This window comes from Heterocephalus glaber, unplaced genomic scaffold (genome assembly GCF_053883595.1).
Source record: "Heterocephalus glaber isolate CG9 unplaced genomic scaffold, H.glaber_assembly_v1.0 deba00001504, whole genome shotgun sequence".
NCBI classification, from domain to species: domain Eukaryota; kingdom Metazoa; phylum Chordata; class Mammalia; order Rodentia; family Bathyergidae; genus Heterocephalus; species Heterocephalus glaber.
Window position 1 is genome coordinate 58,588,900 of NW_028258324.1, and position 27,229 is coordinate 58,616,128.

The window sequence follows — 27,229 nt, forward strand, 5'->3', positions numbered from 1 at the left end:
AGGCAGGGGAAACACTGAGCTAAATCCCTGCTCCACTTTTCTGCTTTGACACCAGAACAAACAAGCCCAGACCTAAAGGGGAAACATCCCCACTGGCATTCACCTTCCTCCAGTTCTGAATCAGGCTGACTCTCACCTCTGCTGTTGCTAAGCTGTGGGACAATTATGCCTCCCCCGGCCCTGTAGAGCCCTCCTCTTATTTATGTAAAGATCCCAATTAAGCCAGAAATAGAACTTAGCACTGCAAACACTGTTTAAAAAATGTTAAGACATTCAGACCAGTGCTGCTGTTCATTATTCTCTGCTGAAACCCAATATTAGTAACAGCATGTACTGAAGACCTGGACCATGAATTAATAATGAAGCACTTGTACTGGAAAATATCTGAGCACCTAGTTACTTTATTTGGCAGGCACCCATGGGGACAGGAGTTTGCTCCGTCTTACACAGCACTTTCCATGATCGTTTTGCAGAATAAAACCAGAAATCATTTATTTCCAAGGGATTTCCTGCAGAGGAAAAGATAACTGAGCAATGATCTCCCACCCACTCTTCACTGCCATAGAATAGACACAGGCTCCTAGGAAATGTTCTGGCCCAAACCATTTCTTCCCTGCAAGTTTGACTCTCCCCAGCACTTACTCCTGCAGATTTTTTAACATGTGTAATTTCATGTGTTTCTTCACCTGCTTTATTCTACCACAAGATCAAAAACTCTGTAAGAACAAAGAAAAGAACTGAATCTCTAGACGATGCGGGTGAACTGCTGAGAGGAGAGGTTCTAGAGGAAATCAGCTATCAGCTGGACTCCTATCTCTGTGGGCCACCACTTAACAGTTCCATGATCTTGAGCAAATCTTGTAACTTCTCTGGTCCTCATTTTATCCATCTGTAAAAGAGGGATAATAATCACCTTTCTAGATACATGGAAGGATAGGGAGGAATGTTGTAGAGCACCTAGTTAGTATATAATGAGCATTAGATAAATGCTGGCTGATAGCATCATCATCATGACCCCATCATACCTTCTTGGTATCCCTATCATTTAGTATAATAATTACTATATATTAATGTTAGTTGTATAAATCATGGGATGTATTTCACACAGAATCCTTGGGAGGCTGAGGCAGGAGGATTGCCAAGAGTTCGAGGCCAGCCTGGACTCTGTAAGGAGTTCAAGGCAAGCCTGGAGTATATAGCAAGACTCTGTCTCAAAACAACAAACACACACACACACACACACACACACACACACACGTAATCCTTTCATCCATGAACAAGGGCTAATTTTTTTGTTTGGCTTACAAAATTAACTTTCACCTAAGTGTACTCCTTCTTAGTATATCCCCTCTGCTTTCTGAAGTTTTCCTTGAATGCCTAATAGCAGCTCATCAAGGCTGCTTTCCAATGAATTTGACACTTCAGGTGGACTTTCCCCTGGAGAGAATTCAGAACAAATGTTCAGTCATAACGATCACAACAGTCGCAGAAAAGGTAAACCTGGACACAAAAATAGGTTTGTGTAGAAAGGTGTCAAACGTGGGGCTCCTTTTGTGTTACTGCAACTTTAAGGATTATTTGGTTTATTTCTTGCACTGCAGCTCACTCACCTGTCCCCTAAGACCAGGTTTTTTGTTGCTTCCTGCACATGTAAAAAAATGCCTTTCTACATCTGCAGCAAACAAGTGGTTGTTGTCATCACTACCCTTGCCCTGTGAAAGCTTAGTGAGGCGATACGGTTACACATTCCGTTCCTTTAAGAGGCGCGCAGCATTTCAGCCTCAGCTTGGGGAGTTGCACCCTCAAGACCTGACAAACTGGGCTTTTGAGCTTTGCGGATTTAGACATTTTTTAATAAAATAAAACCCAAAACACTTTTCAAAAACAACCCCTCCTCCCCAAAAAAGATAAAAGGCAAAGCAACCGGTTAAAATTCTCTCTGCTGATGAAACCCATTTTATAAGAAAGGCCTAGTTTTCCTTTTCCTATTTTTGTTTTGTGTCATTTGGGTTTTTTGCTGTTATGTAACCAGGCGCAGTATGTGATACAAGAAATAATTTTGCCCACGCACCTGCACAGAAAAACCCACATCAACCAGTTTGCTTTGGCGATCAATCTGTGGGACCAAAAGCTAAGCTTGAAAGCAAAGGTGAAATAAAATACGAAAATTGCACAGCAGCCACGGAGGAGTCGGCTATCCTGAGGCCCCCGCTGAAACCCCATCTTGAGGGTAAAGTTTCAGACACATTTTGATGTTTTGGTCACCTGACCCAGGCTCTGGTGCTCCATTGGCCCCCAAATTCACAGGCTAAGTAATGATGTAACCAGAGTGTGTGGGAACCAGAAGGATGAGACAGATACAATTTTTCCCAGTCGTTTATTAGACTTGGCTACTAATTCTGCTTGTTCCCCAGTTTGACTGCTGGTTATCAGGAAATTTGAACTACTTAAAGGACTTAATGAGTTTATCTATACTTGGGGCAGAATTTAGCCACATTCATGTGAAAGTAAACCACAATGACAGAAAACAGTAATTGGAAAAATTGAGTTATATGTATCTGAATTTAAAGCAGATATATTTTAATGTATCTATATATTTTGTCTTTCTTTCTTTTTTATTTTTTAATTAAATAACTTGTCAAACTAACATACATACAAAAAATTAAAACCATTCAGAGAAGAACAATGCAAGGGGAAAAAACTACAATAATATTCATATACAGTAGAACTCAACCAAAACAAAACTGAAAAGCACTTAAACATTTTTCCATATAACTTTAAAAAGCATCTCAAGCACCAACAAGACATCAGAGGATGTGATTTGTTTCAGAAAGTTCCCCAAAACCAACATTAAACAAATAATGATGTGGAAAAAAACTCCAGTTAGTTAGCAGACCCCACATAAGACAAACTTCTCCCTAAATTTTGATGCAGTCGTATGACACGCAATGGATTTTATTAAAAATCATTTGCATTATCACTGACAATATCATTCTTATGTTGCCTAAAGATATCCTTGAAATGAATGTGTTGGTTTATCCATAATTTTTCTAATCCTTTTCTTAATCTTACAGAGTTTTCCTCTAAGTAGAATAAGTGTTTATACTCATGTGATTTGACTCTATGGGAACTTTGGCCTTTAAGATGCTGACGCTATGTCAGAGACAACCAAGAGAAGAAATTATCCGTACCTGACAAGAATAAACAGAACCAGTTTGGCAAACTTTGAGTACAATCCAACACAGCAAGGCTAGGATGCCAAGGGACAGAAAGCATTTGTTGTTCTACCCATATGACTTTGTGTCAAGAAAATGAGAACATATTCAGGTTTCTTGGTAAAAACAGGAGATCTAATGCTGATAGCAGAACTTGAAAGGAATTTTTCCTCTCTAAATGTCATATACCCCACCACCACCAAAGAAGTCATGTAAGTAATTTCTAACACACAGTATTCTTTCTAATGTGTTAATGTGAGTTTATAAACTGTTTTCTGACTCTTAATTCTAAATCTCTTGAGGATATACTTCAGTTGTAACCTCACAAGACCTTATCACCAATTTCACAAAAAACAAAAATGTCATAGATCTCCAAACAGAACACTATAACTGGACTTTACAATAAACTCTCCACATAATTTTTTTAATTAATCCATGTTTTGTTTTGGTGGCTTTCACACTCATAGAAAGTATTTCACATTCTCAGAATACTGAGTCTACTTAGCAGACATATGTTAAGAAAGGAAATCCCTAAAAACTCTTCTTTATCATTCTTGTTGTTTAAATGGATATCATGCCCAACATGTACACAAGAGATATGGTGTCTGACATCCACTTCAACCTGTTGGGGACTATATCAAACATTAATGGGGATTAGTGTGAGAACTGGTGTAAACATGGCAAATGATCTGCTTAAAGTGCAGACTCACATTTCCATATGTTATGCGGTAAGCAGAGTCATTTAAGAAGTGAGCTACTCAGGGAGATGGTGTTCAGGCAGTGAGTAACACGCCCTGGATATGTTTATTTCATAACACCAGCATATACACACCTACCCAACTACTCCTTCAACTTCTCCTCAAGAAACAAGTCAAGTTCAAGAGATGCAATTTCACTATGAAAAGTTTCAAAAACATAGATAAAAATGATTTAGTGCTTCCAGGTGCACAGTAATTCTTGGCAGAAAAAGTTAATTCCAGGTGTGTAATCTCCTAAAGAAATCTGTTGTCAAAGCTGGATAAAACCATCACATTAGAAAAATAGAAGTTCACCTAGGAACAAAGTACAAGGTATGGCTAGGAAAACTCTCAGCTCCATGCAGAAATTACAGCATAAAAGTGAAACTCCCTTTTACTTATGTAAACATTGCTAAGTTTTGGGCATCATTTCAAAAGAGGTAGACCTAAACATGCATGAGCACATAGAAATATGACATATTCTTGGTGGGAGGTTTGGGGTGGGGTTTCAGTGCCGAGCCAGACGCTAATACACAGACAAAGGAAGAAAGAAGATGCATTTTATAGCTTACAGATTTTTTCTTCCTCTTTTTTTTTTAAGCTGCCAGGCCAACCAAATAACTCAATCAACAACAACAAAACAGAGATGTGCCCCACAGTGGAAAATGTTATAACAGCTTGAATAACAAGGGGCCCCTGGCAGGAGTGGGAATTGGGGTAGCGGGGGCAGGGAAAGAGATCCCATATTAAGGAATATTTAAACTTTGTAATTCAATGCACATTTATTAATTGGTTTCTTTTAAAGAGGCACTTATTTATGACAGGTTTATGAACAGTATAGCATGTACAGAGCGCTGCAGTTCTCCCATGGCTTGTTTTGATTTCCATATGTTCAGATGAAATGAACATCACATTTAATGGTAGTTCTAGCTGCTCTTGAAGTGTTTGCCAATGCTACATCCGTTGGGAGTTGTTACCACCAGATTAATATCCTGTGGGTCACTTAATTTAAAAAACCACATTATAGAGGCATTATGTGATTAGATGTACTTCTTTTATAAGCCAGTTGGGGTGTGTACTTTACATCTGGTTTAGAAAGGCTGGTGAGGTTCTAACTTATGTAGACCTCCAACCTGGAGTCTCTGAGCGGCCGATGACAAGACAGACACATAGCCAAGCAGAGAAAAAGATGTCCTGTGCCCACCATCAAAAATCACCTTGCAACAGGATCCAAAGGAACAACTTGCGTAGTCAGAAACAGACCTGAACTGCCAGGAGGAACTGCCTTCCACAGAGTGATGGGAGCCATCATCTTATCTGCCATCAGGCCCACTGGTGGTCAAATGCACATAGTAAATAGAGAGCCATGCTATTTCCATACTATGCTGTCAAAACCAAGTTTACACTTCAGAGAGTATTTTAGTTGTGAATTTAAAATATGCTTCTTATTGTCCTTGTTATACATTTTCAGGTATTGGGCATATCACCCACTATGACAGGAAGCATGCTTTCTGAGTAGACAAGAGGAATTGGCTATTGGCTTGGAGGACACTTTGGAATAGGATGCCCAACATTTCCTGCAGGAGTATCAGATGTCATCCAATGTGGCAACTCCCTCCCGGCAACATGGAAGCATCGATCATCACTGATGGTGCGCAACTGATTATCTGTAAGGAGATAATTCACTTAGGCTTCCTCCAGGCCAGGCTCCAAGAGGCTTCAGACTACCATCAGGAGGACAAGAGCCCAAAAGGCATCCAGGTGAGAAATTGTGAGCTGGACAATCTATGATTGAGGAAGACTGGGGGTATCTGTGATTATATTCACAATCAAATAGAAACCACGTTTTCCTTTATTAGGAAAAATCTGCAGTAGTCACTTGTTTTTTAACTGCTTCAGACCTTTAAAAATACTGGAGGCTGAAGTGCTTGCTCTAAAAGCAAAATCCTTCAAAACGCCAATGGGAATGTTCTTGAAAAGTTTTGCCATCAATATAAATTTCACTGATTAACTGCCAACTACATTTCACTAGGTAGAAGAAAAAGAACTTTTTTAGGAGTTGAGACTGAAGAGACAAATTGGACAGTAGAAATGGTTACCTCTGAGTTTGCCAAAGCAGAAAAATTCCTGACAGATTCAAAACACCATCAAGTCCTTGCACCCTGGAGGAAGGTGAACCCTTAGAGAAGAGAGGCAGTGCTAGGGGTTGCATTTGCAGTCCTGCTCATCCATTTAACCAGTGAGAGTCACCCACCCTTCTGTTCAACCACAGCCATCTGGGTTTGCCCAATGCTTTATTTTTTTAACCTGATACACATGGAAGTAAGAAAGTAGGTGGCAAAAAGATGAATCACATTCTTTGTATCCTGTTCTGCCACTTGTCACATTTCTAAAATACCAAGACACCCAGATCCCACTCACAAGAGGATGTGTGAATTTTTTGCTTTATTCATTTTTTGACAAAGTACTAATTCCTAAGAGCTGGGGTAATTACTGAAACAAATTCTAGTTTCTTGCACGTGCATCTCTAAACCAGTAACAGGTAGAGACCGGCAATGATTCGTACTGACCTAGACACTGGGAGACTGTTCCCAACTGCCACCTTCTGCTGTTCACAGAGCTTCTTGATGTCTATTTCTTCATCTGCAAAACCATTAAGATGTGTCATGTCCATATACCAACTCCCCATGAGAATATAATCATTATATACTCCAAAAATGGACTAATAAAAGAACTATTTTTAAAAATCCTATGATATTATCTAACCTGTATAATACACAAAATTGTTGAGAAGAATTGAGTTTGTGGATGTAAAAATACCTACAGAACTAGAAAGAACTACAACAAGTTCAGGGGATGGCGGTGATGATGTTGATGATGATGAAGATGATGCTGGAAGTGAGAAAGAATACACAGGTGGTGGGAATTCTGTACATTTATGAAATTTTAGCTTAGTAGTAATCATTTGGGAATTTTCATAGTTTTGCACATCCAATGTTAGTATAATAATAAAATTTCACAAGCATAAAGGTGATCCTCAAACAACCACTTTGAACACAAAATGTACACTTTTCCAAAGAAAATGTATGATATACATACTCTAATATTTACTAGCCCTGTTAAATGGTAACAAAGGTGTTGGGAGGTGAGCGCTGTGTATTTCACCATGTTCTCTTTCCCTGCTTTCCTACTGAGCCACCTCCCTTGAATGAAGTTTAGAAAGGCTTGGCCCTCTGTTTTTTGGTCTTTAGTCTTTCTGAGATAATGCCCTGCCCTATCCTGGTGCTGCAGTTTCTGCCAAAGGATGAAATAAACATTTCTTCAGTATCATTGCCCAAGAGATTTTACTTTCCATCTTCTGCATTTATCTCAAGTGGCTGCTAGTTGATGAGAGAATAGGAAAGAGGAAGATGAAAAACCTATCTCCTGAAAGAAAGCATAATTTTCTTAGGATGATAAGGATTTAATGTTTCCATATCAATGAATGAGCTATCATGCAAGCCACCACTACTATAAAAATGTTACATTTATAGAAAGCTATACACATCTCTGCCACAGTACCTTCCCACCATCTCTAAGTCGCCACCATTCTCTGAGTCAAAGGCAAAATGTACTAATTCTTTCTTCCAACTTCCATTCTTTTCCTCTACACTGGGCAATTAGAAATCCACTACTCAAGTTGAAAAATATATCCTGCTTAGGTAGCTGAACTGGCCAGCAGAGCTTTAATTAGTAAGACATCCCAAGACAAGAGAACACTGCCAAAACCAGATGCAGGGCACCTCATTGGGCTACTCTGAGAGGAATCCAATTGTTTATACCCTACCTCACTACTTGGACGCACAAAATGAGGTTAGAGCAAGCTGATCAATGCCATCCACGGAGATACAACGATTTTAACATTCTGAATGGATCATTTTTTGCTATCCCTGTTTTCAGATAAGTAAACCAAGAGCCAGAGTGCCTGGAATTCTCTGCAAATGGACACAGAAAGCCTTTGCCCTATTTTCTTGCCCACTTTCAATAGCTGTGCTAGGGTTTCAAGAACACTTGAAGTCCTCTTGATTTCCTCCTTTCACCCATTATATTCCTTATCCACCGTGGGCATTTTCCATTCTGCCAACAGGGTCTATGAATCTATGCTGTAAATGTCAGGACCTCACCAAGAAGGTTTGCTAATTATCCTAACTCCCCCTGCTGGTGGTTTAACTACAACCCAAACTCAAACTCACTTGAACACAGTAATAACTGTTAAAAATATTTTTCAAGTTAACTCACATGATAAAAGAGAACAGAAAAAGGAAGAAAACTCTTTTTAAAAAGCAAATTTTACTTGAGAATGTAACTCGTTACAATACAAACAAGACAGAGGTTTAATATTATTTTTAAAACTAGTCTTTGGGATTAGATTCTGAAATATTAAATAGATACGTTGTCTAATTTCCCCCTTATTCTTTTTGTTCCCACACTCCTTCTCATTTTTGTGGCTTGCAATATTTCCCTTTGTCTCTAAGCTCTAGACTTCTACTTAATAAGTACCAATAAAGATTGTATGTTATCCTTAAACAGTGGTAGCATTCCCCACCTGCTAATTGCTTTATTTGTACTTACTGTTTCCGCCCTCTCATCAACAGGGGCTTTAGTATAAAGGGCAATGAAGTAGAACGTGACGAGGCGAACAGGAGCCAGCCGAGCGAATGCTTCTATAATTACACAGTAGCCTGGAGTAGCTCTTCTCAAATCAAATTATGAGCCTGGATTACCTAAAACTCTCAGGACACAGCCCGGGTTTTCATTTGTCTGGAAGTTACTGTGGGCAAGCAAGCTTCTTTCCTCTTGCCATTATTCTTTGCAGAAATTATCAAAGTCTCAGTTTGAATGCAGTGTTTCCAAAACAAAGAGAAGCTGTGGAGAATGCTATTTTTCTTAAATGGCTTGCCCAACTCCATGTGTTATATCACTTATTTTTAAAATTTTCAAAGAAACAAAAGGAAAGAAACTTTTTTCGTGTTTATAACCACTTCTGTCATTTGCATATCAAAGTTTATTCCCAGCTGAGCTTATTCATGATTCTTTGGCAAATATTTATGCCTTGTCAATGTCCCAACCACCCATAAGGGAACTGGAACAAGAGTCAATAGGCCTCAACAATGTTTGGATCCTTGTTTGAACACCTGACTACACCCCCACACACACACCGCCCCCGGAAATATATACTGCCCTGGAAATAACACAGAAATAAGAAGACCAGACTTGAGGTCAAGCCATCTGGAACTGGGAATCGAATCTGATGCTGACTAGCTGTGTGGCCCTATAACACTCATTCAGCCCTGGAGATTGAACTAGATCATCTCTAAGGTCCCTTTTACGTCTGTGGTTTTGTATGTTCATAGTACTAGATGGATAACACACATAGGCAACTTAGTACCTATTTGATTGTAGTAGCTAACAAAGCAAGACGGCAATCCATTCTCAAATGGTTTAAGTGTTTATTAAATCAAGATTTGGTGTGTCCAAAATCAGGTCAAAAACTGAACCAAAGGCTTGGATGGTTGACAGCGCCTGGAGAGAGAGAACAGGGTTCAAGTTCCAACTATTGCAGCCTCTGGGTAGTACTGGGTCAGCCCACCAAAGCTTTCAGAGCTCCAAAGTTGTTTGCAATCCTGAAATTACTGCTCAAATAGAAAAAAAAAGAATACATAGCATCACATTCAGTATTATTCAGTGCATCCTCTATCTTCTTGGTAGAAAATAGATAATTGTATGAATAACTATAAAGCAAATATTTTCTGTTCTATATTACTCTGCAGTAAACAATTTTCCATTGTTTATAAATATTTAAAGTGGACACACTCATGGGAAAAATAGGTAAGATTATAACACTACAAAGTTAGGATAATTTTTCAGATAACAATCATTATAGGGATGAGTTACACATCACATGCCAATCTATTAAGATAAATAACCCTTGATATCCTCAAAATGACCATGAGATTTTTATGTTCATGGCTAAGAGCTTAATTTAGAAAATCATACCAAATTAAAACACTAAATTGTAAAATACTAATTGTATTTCCACTTTTTAAAAAAGTCCTGTTTCTCATACTAAAGCCTTTTTTAATCACTCATTAGCTAAAATATTACAAAATAAACTGAATTTTAAATTGTTTCCACTTGAGAACTAAAGAACTTTGCAAATGATGTAAATTTAATTTAGTTTTTCATATTATTCCCTTAATTTAAAAATTATAAACATAAGAGCTAGCACCTCCTAAGTACTTCTGTATTTACTTAAAACACAAGCTCTATCCACAAGACAAAACCACCCAGCCAGGAGGAAATCAATAAGGCTATTCACAGAGACACAGCACTGACCCTACATGGATACAGTTTTTGCTGTGGGCCACTCTTATTCTTTGTGAGGTTAACTAAGATGGATGGGCAAAATAATAACATTTGGGAATGCATTAGATAAGCAGATTACAAAAGAATTTTTACTTCCAAGTGCACAAATTATGGAGAGAGAGAGCAACAGGAATTTAACTTCTGAGCTTACAAATTACAGTAAACCCAAAGTCCTTGACCCAGAATTTTCCCATAACATTTGCAGAAATTTTAAATCTATTTCACAAACTTGAAAAAGCTACAGAAGGATTAAGATTAACCCATTTAGGATATGCCCTTAATTGATGTTTCTCTCCTTCACTTGTGGTTGAAGAAAGCAGGGAAATCTTACCAGAATGAATTATATAACATTCGTCCTTCTGCAGTTATAGGATCCTCTCCTTTCTATCTCATTTATTTGTCATTAACAACACTACATCTGACTTGGTCTCATAAATGGATATACACAGATGTTTGTAAATATATAGGTGCATAAATTGTATGAATATCTAGATATATAATATGGATTTTATAGGTACAAAATTATGTTTTTCAAGAGTATATTTCTTTTTTTAACTCCATTTCTCATCAGCAACTCACTCTCAGAATTTTCTCCTGAGTAAACCTAAATATACTTGTTTGGGGATGGGGATGTAGCTCAGTGGCACCATGCCTGGCAAGCACAAGGTCCTGAGTTTGATTCCTGGTACAAAAAATATATATATATATACATATATACATATATATATGTGTATATATATATGTATATATGTATATATATATATATGTGTATATATATATATAAAAATACCAGTTATGCTCCCAATATCTGAAGCCAAGTTGAGTGCAACATGATTCACTTTTCCTTATGTGGATAGCCTTACAAAGTTAATCTCACTAAGCCTCAGTTTACTCATCCATAATACGGAAATCAAAATGGCATGTACTTCATAGAATTATGTTGAGGACCAAATGGATTTAAATGTGTATCAAGTTTAGAAAAGTGCCCACCAAATAAGAAGTAATAGACAATTACAGAGTATTACCGCATTTACTGGTTTAGTTAATGCTATAGACATATACTTGCAACAGACTATTTGTTGAAAATCTTCCATGTAGGGCCAGGGATTAGCTCAGTGGTGCCACTGCCTGCCTCACAACCGCAAGGTCCAGAGTTCGATCCCCTGTACCAAAAAAAAAAAAAAAAACCATCTTCCACGTATATGAAATCTTTAAAACATGAAATCTTACATTCCATCTTTCCCTTTACTCTCATCAATCTCCACTGAAGTATAAAAGTTTTAGTACTATTATTTTTCACAAATACTTATGCCAAGGAAAAATAATCAATTGGTTATTATATATATAATAAGTATAATTATCATTTGGTTATAGAGAGGCTCTATCCAATAGAACGTTTTTGGTTTTCGGTTTTTGTTTGTTGTTGGGTTTTTTTGGTACCAGGGATCGAACTTGGGACCTTGGGCTTGTGAGGCAGGCACAGCGCCACTGAGCTAAATCCCCGGCCCCAATAGAATGTTTTTTGATGGTAAAAAAGTATTCTATATCTCTAGTGTTCCTTACCAGCCACATTTAGCTAATGAGCACTTTAAATGTGGCTAGCTTTATTAAGGAGTTGAATTTTTAATTATATTTTAATTTGAGTTAAAAGAGCTGTGATGGCTAATGGTTACCACGTTGAAGAGCACCATTATGACAGGTACTGCAATCACACCTAGACTGCAGTGTGCAACTATGCCAATTAGCACCTCTGTGACACTTAATCCCTTACAGCCTCAGTTTCTTACTATATAGAACAGAAGAGTAATAAATACCTATCATATACAAAGTGTACAATACGTGTAGAGTACTTGGTATAGGGCAATGTATAAATATTAACTCTCCAGCCTCTCTCCCTTGGTCTAAATTAGTATTACTTGGTGGAATGACTCTTAGAAGGACCAAACACAAAGCAGAGAAAACCTTTTAGCTCTTTTTGACTTCAAAATTAAAAACACTGTCCCTGCAATGTTTTTGTTTATTCTACAGTAAGTTTTTGTGTTGAATGAAAATGTGATTTGGGTTTGGTTTGGTCACAGATCCCTCTCTCAAACAGTATAGAACTCAGAGGATCCTTAAAATACTCACACACATGGCACTGCACATGGGGACCCTGGCAGGATGTGGTCATAACGAGTCCATCTGTACACTTCCCTGGGCGTTCACCACAATCCAGCCTCTTGTTACCTCCTTGTCAAAACACAATCACAGAGAGCCGAAGTTCCAATAATCTTGCCATTTTGCATCCATATCTCCATCAAAAAATCATTGGGGGCTCCTGGGAGAACTTCCCTATATTGCAAACAACTCACAAATACATTTCTAAAAGGTGGTGAAAGACATTTTTATGTCTTTTATGGAAATAAAAGTGAAAACTATTCTAATATCTTCAAGGTCATGGGCATGAGGGTCTAGGAAACATGCCCTTAGGACAAATCTGAGCAGGTGATCAAAATTCCAGACCTATTGTGAAGAATCTGGGAGTACAAAAAGAAGTATTAGCACTCCTAACTCTGGGGCTTGAGTTCAGAAGGGCAGGATGGAGTCCAAGACACTCTATCAGCAGCCTCTGCCCTTTTCTGGGGTTAGCCACTGGTGAGAAAACCTCTTACAACCAAATCTTCTCCCTCATGCTTTAATGATTTTAGCCAAGCAAGCTGTTTACCAGGTCCTGAGCATAAAGATTTCCTGGACATCCAATAGCTATATCAAAATAATGTGTCATGATTGTGATCCAAAAATATGATGGACCATACATTCACTCAACCATTACAACCTTTACACTAGATAAATTGGGGAAGGGGGGAGTGCATGGATGACAAATTTTGACTTCACCTAATTTGGGCTAATATATACCTGAAGGGAAAAGAATGAAAGAAAAGAAATATGCCCAAATTCGCTGAGGAAACACGGTGCCATGATAAAGCAGTGGCTTGTTGACATGAGACTCACTCATTACTCAGTAACTGTATTTAGGATTTGGGTTCCTTTACTTATCTTCAGTGTCTGTAGTATGTGAACAAAACTACTTTATTTTGAAGACTGTAAGGACTGATTAAATATTGTGTAGTGTTTAGCACCATGACTACCATAGGGTTTATAGCCAACAAAGAAATTTTTTCTTTATTCCTTATTTTTAAATGACATTATCACTATTTCATCTAGCTTCCACAGTTAATTCATCTGTCCAAAATCTATCCTCTATCCACACTGAAAAATGGATTAATCACTATATTAAGCCAGGAAATCAATGTCAGCAAATTTTGATGAAGAGTTGGGATTCAGTACATCTAGACATCAGATAAAGTTCAGGTAATAAGGATTTTATTATTCCCTGATGCATGAATTAGAGCAACAAGACATCCATAATATAGAAGTTAGGCATCACTTGCCTGAATCAGTACAGTTCTTCTTCACTGAACTCTGGCCTTTTAGTGCTGTCACCAAAGACGTCTACACTGTGCGTTTTGACTACTTCAACCCTCTTTTCTTCCAGAACCTTCTTATTTAAACCACTAATCAAAAACGAGTCCTTTTTGGATAGCTTTGGAGACCTCATCTGGGTCACCCTAATACCCAGTGTGATGTCATCTCCTGTGTTTTTTTCTGAAAGCCTTGTCTTGCTCTTCTCATGCCAATGTGACCACCATCTTACTCTCCACAAAACAAAACCCCAAGTCTACCTTAACATTTTAGAAGAAATTGCAACCGAACGGGAAGAATTGTAAAACGAATTACAACTCTGCAATATAATCACTTTAAAGTTATGAAATCTAACTTGCTAAGCCATCTATGTGCTCCCTTTCTGTTTCCAACAAGCATCCAATGGCGACATGCTACCTACTCACCCCTGGAAATCTGTCTCCAGGAGCCTTTCCCTTGCTGAACAGAAAGTGAATGTGAGTTTTTCAATTGAAGATAATAATTTATACAAATTCTTCCTGATCTTTAGCTATTTCACTTGTAGAGCAACCCAACCCAGGGCTGAGTGTGTAATTAGCACACCATCAGTACCTGTTAATTGATTGACAAAGTTAATATTATTCACTCTTTTCTTTTCACATACTTGTTCGGTGTTTTACCTGTTGTCTATTTATCCTCTGTGCCTACCTCCATTGTTGTTTTCTTTTAAACTACAAGCTGCAAAATATAGAAGCCACATTGCTTGGCCTCAATGTGGATAATGGGGTGTAGAGAGATGGTTAAACAGGCTTCTCTACTGATTGATTAATACAGCGATTGATAGATGGATGGAGGAATGGGTGAATGCATTTCAGCATTCTTCATTCGCTACTACAACAGGCTAAATTTACCAAAGGGGTCTCGCTCTGCCTCTGCACCCTGAACAAAGCACCAGGGGTAGGTGAGTGGGGGGGGGGGGTCAAGGGACAGCCGTCCCACCACACACAATAGAGGAGAGCATCCCGCCGAGGATACAGCTTCGTCTTTGGCTAATTGCTGCAGAACAGCCTTTGAGGCAAAGTGGTTATTTTCCTTTAATTCTTGGACATTTTAGGAGTAATTTTACTTTTTAAGTTAAAAAAAGAAAAACAACAAACCCTACCATTTTTGAAACCCCTTACTTGGTGACTTTGAGCCTAAGTATAACTCATTTCCCTCTCATTGATCACTTATTTATTCATTTCCTAGGCCAGTAAACATTCCATCTACAGATGGACTTTGATTCACAAAACCTAAAAGAGGAAAAAAGACATAAACAAAATCTTTAAATTGCCAGATTTAATTTTAGAAAGTGTGTTAATTTCAAGTCCAAATTAAGAACTTTGGGGCTCAAAAAGTTAAAAAAAGATTTTTTTCTTTTGGCCAGATTCTTTTGACAAAATAGAGGAGCAGGCAGAAGTGGACACAGGGAAGCAAGCAGCAAACGTCAGGCTTTTCGTGAATTATGGGTAGAACTACAAGGCCTTGTCTTTGCACCTGTTCATCACTGCTCTGCATCCAGGAGGATGAGTTCCCTCAGGAGGTACACACCTATGGGCATTTCCAGAGCAACAGCTAGAAGTCCATTACTCTCTGCCACTCAAGAAAGTGTAACCTAGAAGATAGATTTATTTTCCAGTTGTTCATTTGTTTATGCAGAAAATATTTATCAAGTATTTACTGCATGCCTGGGATAGTTCTAGACACGGCAGACACACAGATGTGAAGATACACACATGCTGTGTTCTCATGAAGCTTAGATTCCCATAGGTTAGCCCTTTCTTTGCTAATAATTAATTAATTGGACAAAGTACACCTTTGATACATTCACTCTTCTCTTTGGCTACTGACCACCGTTTTGTGGGCTCTGGAGAGAAGTTGCAGGGAAAGATCTAAGCAAGTGGAGGGGTATAACTCAATCCTCAACAAAACCTCACAGTCCACTGTGCAGGAGACTAGCAAGGCTGGCGCCATCATGGTCAAATGCTTCTGTTATCAGCCCAGGCATCTCCCTTAACCCATTCATGGTTAATGGAGAAGTGGGGCTCTCCGTGGGGGCTGTCAGAATATGCTGTTGAAGAAGCATATTTCACAGCAAATTGAACTCAGATGGTTAATTTTTTAAAGAAGTTTATAAAGCATGTACAGGAGAATATAATTTCAGTTCAGTGAAAAAGTATCTGTGTGCAAAAGTAGAAGGCTAGCATACACAGCAACATGGATAGCCCTGTGGGTTCTGTACACATGTGAGCACATGGGAACGTAGGTGTACATGCTTTTCAGTGTTTTCTAAATATCCTGCAATGCAAGTGTACTAAATTTTCTAATCATAGGGAAAAAATTATATCCTTCTCCCCTAAAATAACAACGCCAACTATTACCACAACAATAGGTGGACTCCAATGAAGGAGAAGCCAGGCTCCTATCAGGGTGGCCTCCTTTTGTTAAGTTAGGAGATAGTATTGTTTGGCCTTGTCCATACTTGAAAGTAAAGTTCTGCAATTTTTCGTGCCGCTTATAAGCCAGCCACAAACTACTGGCCATCATTTCTAAAACCCTGCTAGGAGGTGTACTGTATGGGTAGTACTTCATCATCAATGAATATTTGGTATTTTCACAACAGCATTTATTCTCCTGCAATACATTCCACAGTCTTTGACAATATCATCAAAAGAAGGTTATCACAATGCTATCAAACATAAGACCTTTCAATCACATCTATCTGTCTATCTATAGTCAGGCAAGATGGCAACATAACCTGAGATTTATATATTTAAAAAAGCATGCTAAAAACAAAGACAATGACATGATATATTTTCTTTCATTTTAGTCTATTTCTTCCAAAGTAAATCCCGCCCCCTTTCCCCTTGGAGAAAGTAAAAGGCCATTCTGCAGTGGAAGGAAAATAAATGATTGTGTAAACTCTTGGGTAGAATCAGCTTGTCACCAATTGGCAAATAGAGTTAAAGGTTAATTATCTGAAAAGACTTCAGTCTTGTCACTTTTCAATTTTCTAGTCAGCCTTCAAGAAAAGGTACCAACTCTAATTAGTAAAATAATTTTTCAGGTCTTTATATAGCTGATTCTCTATAAAGCTCTTGGGAAAGATTGTTTTTGTTTTTGTCGTTTTGTTTTAAAAGTTAATATAATTCCTTCACTCTGAGATGGACGCTAAGACAACTTGTACTCTTAACCCACCTTCTAAATCAAGAATAATATTTTCAAGGATTCCTATTATTTTTAAAAACACAGCTCTAGGTGCCCGGAGTTTGTAATCTGTGCTGAATGGCAAAAAATGAGAACTTAAACCTCCCAGGTTAAAAAAATAAAAAATTGTATTTGAGAGTGAGTGTGAGATTTACTTCACCCGTGTGAATTATCTTGAGATAATAAAAGAATCTGACTGAGAAGATATGTATAGCTAATCTGTAGTCAAAAATTACAGACTTGCATGTAACCGGTTAAAATTAAGTACTGGTTCTATTTAGGAAAAAAGAAATCTCCTCCAGACAAAAGAGGGTTTGAGTACATCTCCTCACTTCTTTACCTTTGAGCTTTTAGGGGACAGAAACGCTAACTTTAATTAATGGAAGACCCACTAGACCCGAGGCAAGGGTTTGGGTCCCAGGCCTGGGTCCCCTCCTGTGCCCCTCCCAGGAGTAACGAGCAATGGAGCTTCATTACTGGCAGCTGAGGGGAAGGGTCACTGGGAATGGATTTGCAGGGCCCTCATTGAGAGATCGCTCCATGCTGAGCGAAGCTGGCCGCACTCTCGGACACCTGGTCATTAACATTGCTAATTAGCAGCCATTAATCAGGGCGCTCGCTTTTTTTTGTTGTTGTTGCATGTCACCGGCTCAGAGAAACCAAGTGAATAAGAAGATTGTTTCATTACCTCCACAAGAGGTGGAATGAAAGCAGTTCCCATCAGCTCAAGATGAGATGGATTAAGGGAAAGGTTAGACAACAGTTTGTGATGAGCTGGGGGTGGAGGGGAGGGGAGCCGGGCCTGGAGACCTGAGCTGTCTGCTCAGGGAAAATCAGTCACCTATAATTAATGAAATCTTCTGCAACCTAATTCTAATCACCATGTGAGCCAACCCCGGTGACCAAATTTTTGTATTTTAAGAGCTTTATTATTTTTCTGTCCGTGCAGGGAATTATCTTGAAGTTATATTCATTCTGTTTGATACTCAGTGGGCTATACGTTGGATATTTTCTGCCTTCTCTGAATTCATTTTTCCTTCCAAAAAGATTATAAAACCAAGATGTCAAGTAGTTATAATTGAAACACCCTTAGGCCATCTCCACCATTTGACCTAAATGGGTGCATTCCAGCCAATGGCCATGGGGTAATTTTAAAAAAGAGTAATTTACAGTTTTTCGAGTGGGAATAATAAAAATGGGTGGTTTATTCATACTGTTAACTGTACCTAAAAGGCAAGAGGGAGTAAGAAGACTGTTGGTTCAAGTATAATGATACTGAGAAAAGTAACATATCATTAAAAAGAACTAAAGTGTGTGTGTGTGTGTGTGTGTGTGTGAATAAATTGGATTTTTCTTGTTACTTCAAATGCAATGTGATGGACATGCATTCACGCAGCCTTTCCTCTTCAGAAATGTGAGGTGTTAGGTGTTTATAGCACATTCTATTTATCTTAATTTGGGGAAAATGGAAATCTTAGTAACAGGTTACGCACCTCAGAGTTGTACTCATTGTCATTTTTGTTTTATCTAGGAAAAAATATATTGTAAGAATACTTATTTAATTAGCAGCTAGTTAGCTGCTGTAAATTTATCTGTTTATGTAGTAAAATGTGTTCATCCAGGAGCTGCAAAGCAGATCTTGACTTCCATGGGAAGCTGTCCCTGTAAAAGAACCGAACTGGCAAGTACTTCATCCAGCTTTTTGCTCGGTTTCTGCTCTGAGTTTCTCTGTGGTGGCTGCAAATGTGGTTTGCAGTGGCACTAAGTGAGTAGGAAGCTGGGATTGCCTAAGTATTTATTAGTGTTGTGGCCTCATTTAGACATGTGTGATAAATATACATTTGTACATATAACACGTAACCCTAACTTCCCAAACAAAATTATTCATTTAATGTGCCCTACATTTCAAAACAATAAAACTAAACCTGTTTTTTTATGTACTCATTTGCTCTGTTTCTAAGAACTATGAAGTTGTTGGGGGAAGGAAGCAAGTATGTAAAACTAATCTGTGGAGTATTTCAATTGGGTTGGAAATCCATAATATGATTTCTAGGGCTTCATGGGAAAGTTGAATGCTGAAGGGGAAATTACACAAAGAACAGCTGAGAAAAAGTTGCATTCTGGCACAGAATCATGCAAATGGGGTACATTCTTCAGTTTTCTCATGACGGATTGCCTCTGAAACCACTGAGCCAGAGCAGCAGCAATGCTAATGAGGGAGCTGCATCAATGGACAGTGTCATCCCAGGGGCTTCTGAAGGGGACAGGGAGGAGTAAGGGGACCAGGAGTTGGAGGAGGAAGGAAGAAAGGAAGGAGTGAGGGAGAGAGGGAGCGGGAGGGGGGAGAGACAGGCAGAGAGAGAGAGAGAGAGAGAGAGAGAGAGAGAGGAAAAAGAAAGAGGAACAGTTGAATTTTCAATTATTAAGATTAGACCATTAAAAAAATAAAACCACTTTAGCAGGTAGGGATGGGTGGAAGATACAAAATGAACAGTATTGCCATTTACAATTTGAAAGAGTCTAAAAAACAAAATAGGATGAGACAAACAAAACTTTTTAAACTATCTCCCTGTTGAGCTAAAAATGAAATTGAAGTTGGAAGCTAAAATACTTCTACCCAGAGCATAGCTGTGGCTTCTTTAGGAAGGACTCCAGACAATAGTGGAAAAGACTAGAGGATCGTCAATGCCAGAGAGGGGAAAAAAAAAAAAAGTAGCACTTTTTCACTTGAAACTTTTTTGTGGTTGCAGATTTCTCATTTAATATTTTTAAAAATCTGTAAGTACATACTTTTGTAGCTCATTTACTAGAAATGGAAGACAGTTTGCCTGTCATTCCAGTTGTGTGTGGAAAGGCTCTTTTTATATTTAAACACATACACACAAAGATTGGTTTATTAAAAAGAATATTTCTCTTTAGATCAATAAATGATTATTTTCATAGAGATCTACGAGCAGGTTTCTCTATCTTGAGTTGGCCAAAACATGCATATCACTATTTCTATCACTACCTAATAAATGCAAAATTGTTAATTCACCTTACATTTTCTTTTTTCTCTAGAGTTGCAGTGCAGTGCGCTTCCTGTGAAAATCACATGAATAGCTCTTTATTGAGTGCTTGTTATATTTAAGGCACATAAGTGTATTTTTGTGATTGTGAAGAAACTTTTTAAATATATGTGCCACTTAAGTTTTAGACTTTTGAAGTGGCATTAAGTTTCCAAACATTATAAATTAATTCCTTTTCTCTTAACATCACAGTCAATTTTATATTGATGTGAATTGAGTAGTTTTCTTACAAATCGTCCCAACAAAACTAGCACTGGTTCAAAGTATAGTTAAAATGCATTATTGTTTTCCTTACAGTATCTTATTTTACAAGCATCTGGTTTTAAAAATGTAAATAGCCAACTGCGTCCTCTGCTTGCTAGCATTGTCTTTTTAGCTTTGGGAGCTAGGTAAGAAAACAATTTAAATAGAAAAGGTCAGACTGATATACATTTAGATTCTTTAATTAATAAGAGGCATATAAGAGACTCTGCTGTAACACAGTAATATAGGTTGGTGCTGAGGTCCTTTTTATTGTTTTGCTCAATTTAAACGAATAGGAGTTGAAAGATTCAGAATTAAAACTGAAAAAAAGATTTCTAACTCACTCTATTGTGTATTACAGTTCATATGGTATAGTTTCCAAGACCACCCACAGCTCTGAGACTGCCTAATGGAAGATTGTATCAGCTGCTGTACCTAATGACAACTAGATGAGTTAAGAATGAAGTGTTAGCATTCATAGTACTTGTGGGCATAAAACAGATTACTCACATCGTTTCCAAGATAACCTTGGTGGCAAAATGCATTCATTCATGTAGCACACTTTTAATCGGGAACATTATTGAAATGAGCTTAAAATTTAAATTCTATGGATGAAAAATTAAAATCTCTTGTTTTAAAGGATCTGTTAACATGTATTTCGACAATTTTAAGTTGTATATGAATGGAAACTGCAAAGCATGTTTCTGCCCCCTTGTGATGTCATTTAACAGCATAACCATGGCCAGTGTTATTAATCGTAGTTCACTATTGTCCATCATCACAGCAAGGCTAGAGTGTCTCACGAAACTTTCCCTCTGGAAACTCTGTAATGGACAGAGGGCACTTTTGAACCACAAGACATCTGCAATGAAGGCTAAGGCAGTGCTTCTGCTTGTTCTCCCCTTCTTTTCCAAGAAAGGATATTTTTCTGAAGTCTTCCCTTTTGTTTATTGAATCCCTATAATTTAAAATGATGTTTGTTTTTAAAAGTATTTAAATTACAAACTACTATATTCAATTTTGCTTGCTTGTTTTTAAATCTTAGAGTAAAACTCATACAGGAAGATGCACCCTGTGAATGCCCCTGGGAGTAGAGTAGCCTTCCTTTGATCGTAGGGACTATGTCCCAGGACCCCCAGTTGATGGCTAAAATTTCAGAGAGTACCAACCTCTATGTACTCTATACCTGTCTACCTATGATAAAGTTAATTTATGAATTAGGCACAGGAAGAGAATAGCAAAAGCAACTAATAATGAAATAGGAAAATATAATAATATACTGTAATAAAATTTATCTAAAACTTATGAATTATTTATTCCTAGAATTTTTCATATTTTCACACCTCAGTTGACCACAGGTAACTGAAACCATGGTTAAGGGGGGACCCTGTAATACTGCTTTTTTGGTAATGGGGATCAAACTCAGGACCTTGCACTTTCAAGGGAGTTGGAGGAACCACTGAGCTAAATCCCCAGCCCAAGGACCCTGTAATACTAACAAGCAAAACAAAGGGGAGAAGGGGGACAATCAATAAGCTCCCCTTGTCAGAGGGACTGGTCTTTTTTTTTCTCCAGTACCAGGATTTAAACTCAGGACCTTGCACTTGCAAGGTAGGTGCAGCGCCACTGAGCCAAATTCCCAGCCCCGAGGACTGATCTTAAGCCCAGATGCAGACCCACTGTGTGACACTGGACACTATGGTCTATAGCTGCTTTGGTCCTTGGCTTCCTCATATGTAAATGTTAGATTCGGGTGTTTGACCTGTAAACTCTCTTCATTATTAGTGTGTTACAATAATTCTGGTGATACATTTGTCTTCTCCATGGAGAATGGCTAATACAGAGTAGCATAGATCAACTCTGTTAATCTTTTCCATTATAAGGATTATGACAGCAAGTGGCCTCCAAATGGGAAATACAAAAATAAAAGCGGACTTACTCTTGGCAAATTTGATCCTTCCAAAATTTCAATATCAGTACCTAGAAAAGAAATGCCCTGCTTGTATTTCCTTTTGTTTTTGCAAGTTCAGTAAAACTAAATTTACTTTGTTTTTTATTTGAGTGCATTTTATTTTTTAATTTGAATTATTTTTATTAATAATTTTAGATATACATAATGATCACATTCACCATAGGGAATTTGTACCTGTACGTGAGATATCTTGATTTTTTTTCCCCAATCCCCTCCCTTCATCCCCTCTTCCCCTTCTTATTTACGAAAGTGTTGTTTCCTTTTTCCTTCTATTCTTTTTTTCTTCTTTCCTTTCCTCCTCCCTCCTCCCTTGTCCCCTTTCTCATTTGAACTTTTTCTTGTTATTTCCCAATCTCTATTATACATTTTGGTGCTTATTTATCCTTTCAGTTTCCCACACCAGAGAAACAATGTGATATTTCAAAATGTCTGCCCAATTTATTTCACTGAAGAGTATGGTCTCAAGGTACCTCCATTTACCTAGAAATCTCTCGTTTATCCTTCTTTATGGCACAGATGTACTCCATTGTACTAAATTTAATTTGAAGCAAATAGTCATAACTCTTTACTCATCAAAACTTTTCTTAGAGCATGATTCTAAGAGAAAGATTCAGAAAGAAACTAAAAGCCTTGATTTGTTTGTTTCTTTCATCTAAAAATGTAAATGTCGCATGCAATTAATCACTATACTAGACTCAATGTCCCAGGCATTCCACCTCCTTACCTACAGCAGTTTCATTTCAATCTCAGGCTGTGGAATCAACCTTGGGTTGAAATCCTATCTCTATCATTGACTTTTTCTCCTCTCTAAGCCTCAACCTTCTTATTTGTAAAATATAAATCATCACTGTCATCATGATAGCACTTCCCAGAGTTTGAGGGAGGATTAAATGAGGTAAGGCATGTCAAGTGTTCAGCACAGTGCTTGGCCCAGTGAAGATTTCTCACTAATGTTATGTCTTATTAATACCACCATTACCAGATGGTAGGAACTGATGTTCACCTTAACATTAAAGGCTCATTGTCAAGGTTAAGATATAAGCATAAATAATACTGAACATAAACAGTAGAAAAGTAACTAAACACAGGCAACCAAATGTTGTCCAAATTATTTTTTAAATGATGTCTTTGATAAAAAATAAAAATGCTCCCATGCCACCTCCCTACTCCTCTGCATGCCCTTGACCTCATCACAGTGCTCAGCCTACACTGGCAGTCCATGCGGGGACGGTGGCCATTTACATGCTCTGTATCGGTCACTAGCAATCATCACTAGATGCCACCTGTCCTCATCGGCCACGTGTAACCCAGCCACACTCGCCCGCAGACCCAGTCATACTTCATCCTTACCTCTGCACCATTCCGTCATGTCCACCCTAGGGCCATCTTCCTTCACTCTTTAATCCCTTCGTGGGCTCCCGGTTTCACTCAGCATCGAGTCTAAACTCCTGCATGTGACCTTCAAAATCTGTCTGCACATCATCTCCCTCTGCCCTCTGCCGACCACCCCACCTCTGGCCACGCTGAGCCACGTAGAGTTCTTTCTCCCAACTCCTCATCCCTCCTTCACCTCCGAGTCATCCAGGGTCCTTGCTTTCCGGCAATGCTCCTTCTCTCTCCATGAACTTCCCCGTCAGTCTTCCCCCACATAATTCCTATTTGGTCGTAAGATCTCAACTTCAACAGAAGCCTTTGGGAATTGATCGTGTGCTCTATGAAATTTTAGTCTTTACCCCTTTTGGGGTTTTTATCAAATGTCATTGCAATGCACATGTGCTTGTTCTTTTAGGCCCAGCACAGAGCCTTTCATATATCAACTCCTCAAAAAATATTTGTTAAATAGATTTCCTCTATGTTATTAGAGTAATTAACGCAAAGATAGCATCATCTTCAGTGGCCAACATGAAACAGACAGATTGATTGTAAAGGTCATCTTTAATAAACGCCAGAAACTTTGGTAACTGCTAATAAACTAGCCAACCACAGAACAGGTGGAAACTCACCATCCTGCCACACCGGGCCGAGAATAAAATAACAGAGGTTGCAAAGTGAACCCTCGCAAAGCTCCTACCTACATTTCCACTGAGGGGACATCTGTGAGCTTCTTTATGAACCTTCAGGGTGTCACTTCCATCCTGAAGGCTGAAAAACATGGCAGGGAGAGTGTTATGGAGACCTGAAGACCATATAACCGTTATGAAGAGCTGGAAAGAGTCAGCTAATTTATGGGCTGCATGCAAGAACTTTGAACGAGAATCTTTTTAAATGTTTTGTTTGTCCTATAAAAAAAATGTGAGATTCGCTGGTCCCTGTACATCTGCACTGTGAGTGTGAGGGTCAGGGGTTGGGTGCGTAGAGGTGAGCTGGGAAGTTGTCCCCGCTGTGTTTTCTGGCTTGTGGCATTTAGTGCAGAAAGGAGGTCATACAGCTAGAGAGATGGAGCTATAGATGCCTCAACTCTGACTTTACCCACTGTTTCACCCCGCCAAACCCTTGATACTCTGCCTATCACATGCTGGTACATGAAAACCTCAGACACCTCAGCTCTGATCACAAACATTGTTCTCCAGAACACACATTTCACTTCTTTCTTTTTTTTTAACCTTATTGCACTTTCTCCAAATTTTTTATCTTATTTGGCTCACAGTTTTGGTTCCTGTTGTTGCCGTTTGGGTACTGAACCTTCCTTTCTTAAGTTTCCCCTTGATCTTTTGTTAGAACTTTGGATCCCTACACTCAATGTTTGACCAACTTGACTACCGGACCATGGGATACACCAAGTCTCCAAACCGAAAGACCAGTTATTTTTGTCTCTGTCTTACCAGAAATACACATTCTGTATACATTATGAGGCCACTTAAAAAGTAGCCACTCCAGAGGGGAAGGGGAAAGGAAAGAAGGGAAAGAAAAAATTATGAGAAAAGAAAAAAAATGGAAATGAAGTCTAGGTAAATAGGGAAGGGAAGGATGGAGGGGGTGAAGGGCACACAGGGAATGGGGAAAAAATAAGAACCAAGATACATCATGTACAGGTACAAGCACCCAATGATAAATGTAAATGTACTGTATACCTAAAATGCACCAATAAAAGAATTTAAGGAGATCAAATATCCATGGTGGACCCTGGACCACCTGAGTGATAACCAACAGGATGCTAGTGTTTCCCAAAGAGCAGGACAAACTCCACATGTAGACATGGCACGAGGAGGGAGAGTGGCACACCGAGGGACACCGGCATGGCAGTGAGTGCTCCGATCCAAGTAAGCGGCAAGGTATTCTCTCCTCAGTCCTCTTTCAATCCTTCTGATTATAGTTAAGATCAACATCACTCTGCTAATCTCAAACACCTTTCCAATGCTTTCTAACAGCTCTGATGCAAAAATTTCATAGCATTTTTTTCCTGTTTCCTTTCTAGAATTACTTCCTCTTTAAGGCAAGTCACATTTGTTTACCACTTATAGTAGTGATATTTTTGTAGTTTGTTTCTTTTGCAAATAAATTATATTTAAAAGCTAAATCTACATAAAGATTATGCTACCAGAACAACTGGATAGGTGCAGGCCATATATGGCTATGATAAAAACCACGACAGTGGTCATGAACAGCTGGATTTGGTAAACAACAAAAAAGAAACCAAAGTTGCAGAAAATTACAAACTGAATACAGGTATCAGTAATAGTTTAAATATTTTCTGACCTTCAGAATACTAGGTTTTCTTTAAGTCAGTAATAAAAACATTTTCATTTAACATTTAAGCATTATTTAAAAAGCAAACCAAAAAAACCCCAGAATCTCCTCCCGATAATTTTCAATCATTCTTCCTCAAAACTATGAAGTGATTGTTCCACAGACTACAACACTCATGGGTAAGCCAAAAAGAAATTGTTCTTAGAGATTCTTTCACCCCATAGTTCCCAAAGGAATACACAGAACCTTGAGCAAACAAGCTGGTGTGCAAGAGAATAATTTTCATTGCTAGCACCGTATCACCAGCCTCTTTCTTAAGAAGAGGAAGAAGCTCACAGGATAATAAAAGGGCCTATAGAGCCACATAAAAGTTCCACATGTGCTACCCCCTGAGTGGCCTTCAAGGGGTAAGGCCTGGAGGGGGCAAGGGACAGGGCTCAGAGCAAGACAAAAAAAATCTTGCTCCTGGAGCAGCCCATCTGACACAAAAAAACCAATTCACACAAGGGTCCCCAGTTCAGAGGATCTTGTTATCCGTGAAAAACAACAACAACCCAAATAATCGTAATAATAATAATAATAATAATAATAACAACAATAATAAGTCGAGCCTTAGCAGTTGGGCTTTCTGCAATTACAGTGTGAATTGCATGAGAGGATTATATGAAGTGCTCTTGGCTTGGAGGGGGAAGTCAGTCGCTTCAGCTTGCAAGTCACAAGCAGCTGCTTAGGGGCCGTGCACCTGCCGGTTCCAAGGCTGTTTTCACCTCGAGAGGCAAACAGGCCCCTTCTCTTTCCCTTTCACAACCTCCAATCCCAAAACCACCCCCAAGGCGCAGGGGTGGGGGCAACACTGAGGCGAGAAATACGAAGGAAAGAATGGCAGGGAAAAAATAAAATTAAAAAAAAAAAAGTTCGTCCATAGAAAGCAAAAGAAGCTCCCCCACTTAGGAAGAAAACCGTGGGGCTGGGAGCTAAGGGAATATTGGAGTGGAGGAGGGGACGGGTGGGAGGGAATGACTTCATTTTAATGCAGCAACAGACAGAGTGCGATCTGATATTGGCAAAGTTTCAACGAAAATGGGGGGTGAGGGGGCGGGAGGAGAAGAAAGGACTCTTTTACTGTTTCATGCTTCTAAGTCTTCCCGAGGAGGGGCATAAGCTGCACTCGACATTCTGGGAATAGCAATGAGGCGCACACAACAATCAAAACAC

The 27,229-nt window shown here is 38.6% G+C and overlaps 1 long non-coding RNA gene across 1 annotated transcript; it reads right to left on the bottom strand.

The window, feature by feature from the left end:
* Nucleotides 1–642: 642 nt before the first annotated feature.
* On the bottom strand, nt 643–9,134 carry LOC101724691 (uncharacterized). The gene is made up of 3 exons (XR_204727.3): nt 8,564–9,134; nt 6,523–6,595; nt 643–889 (listed from the first exon to the last, which is right to left on the bottom strand). It is a non-coding gene; the product is annotated as an uncharacterized LOC101724691 (long non-coding RNA).
* Nucleotides 9,135–27,229: the final 18,095 nt, after the last annotated feature.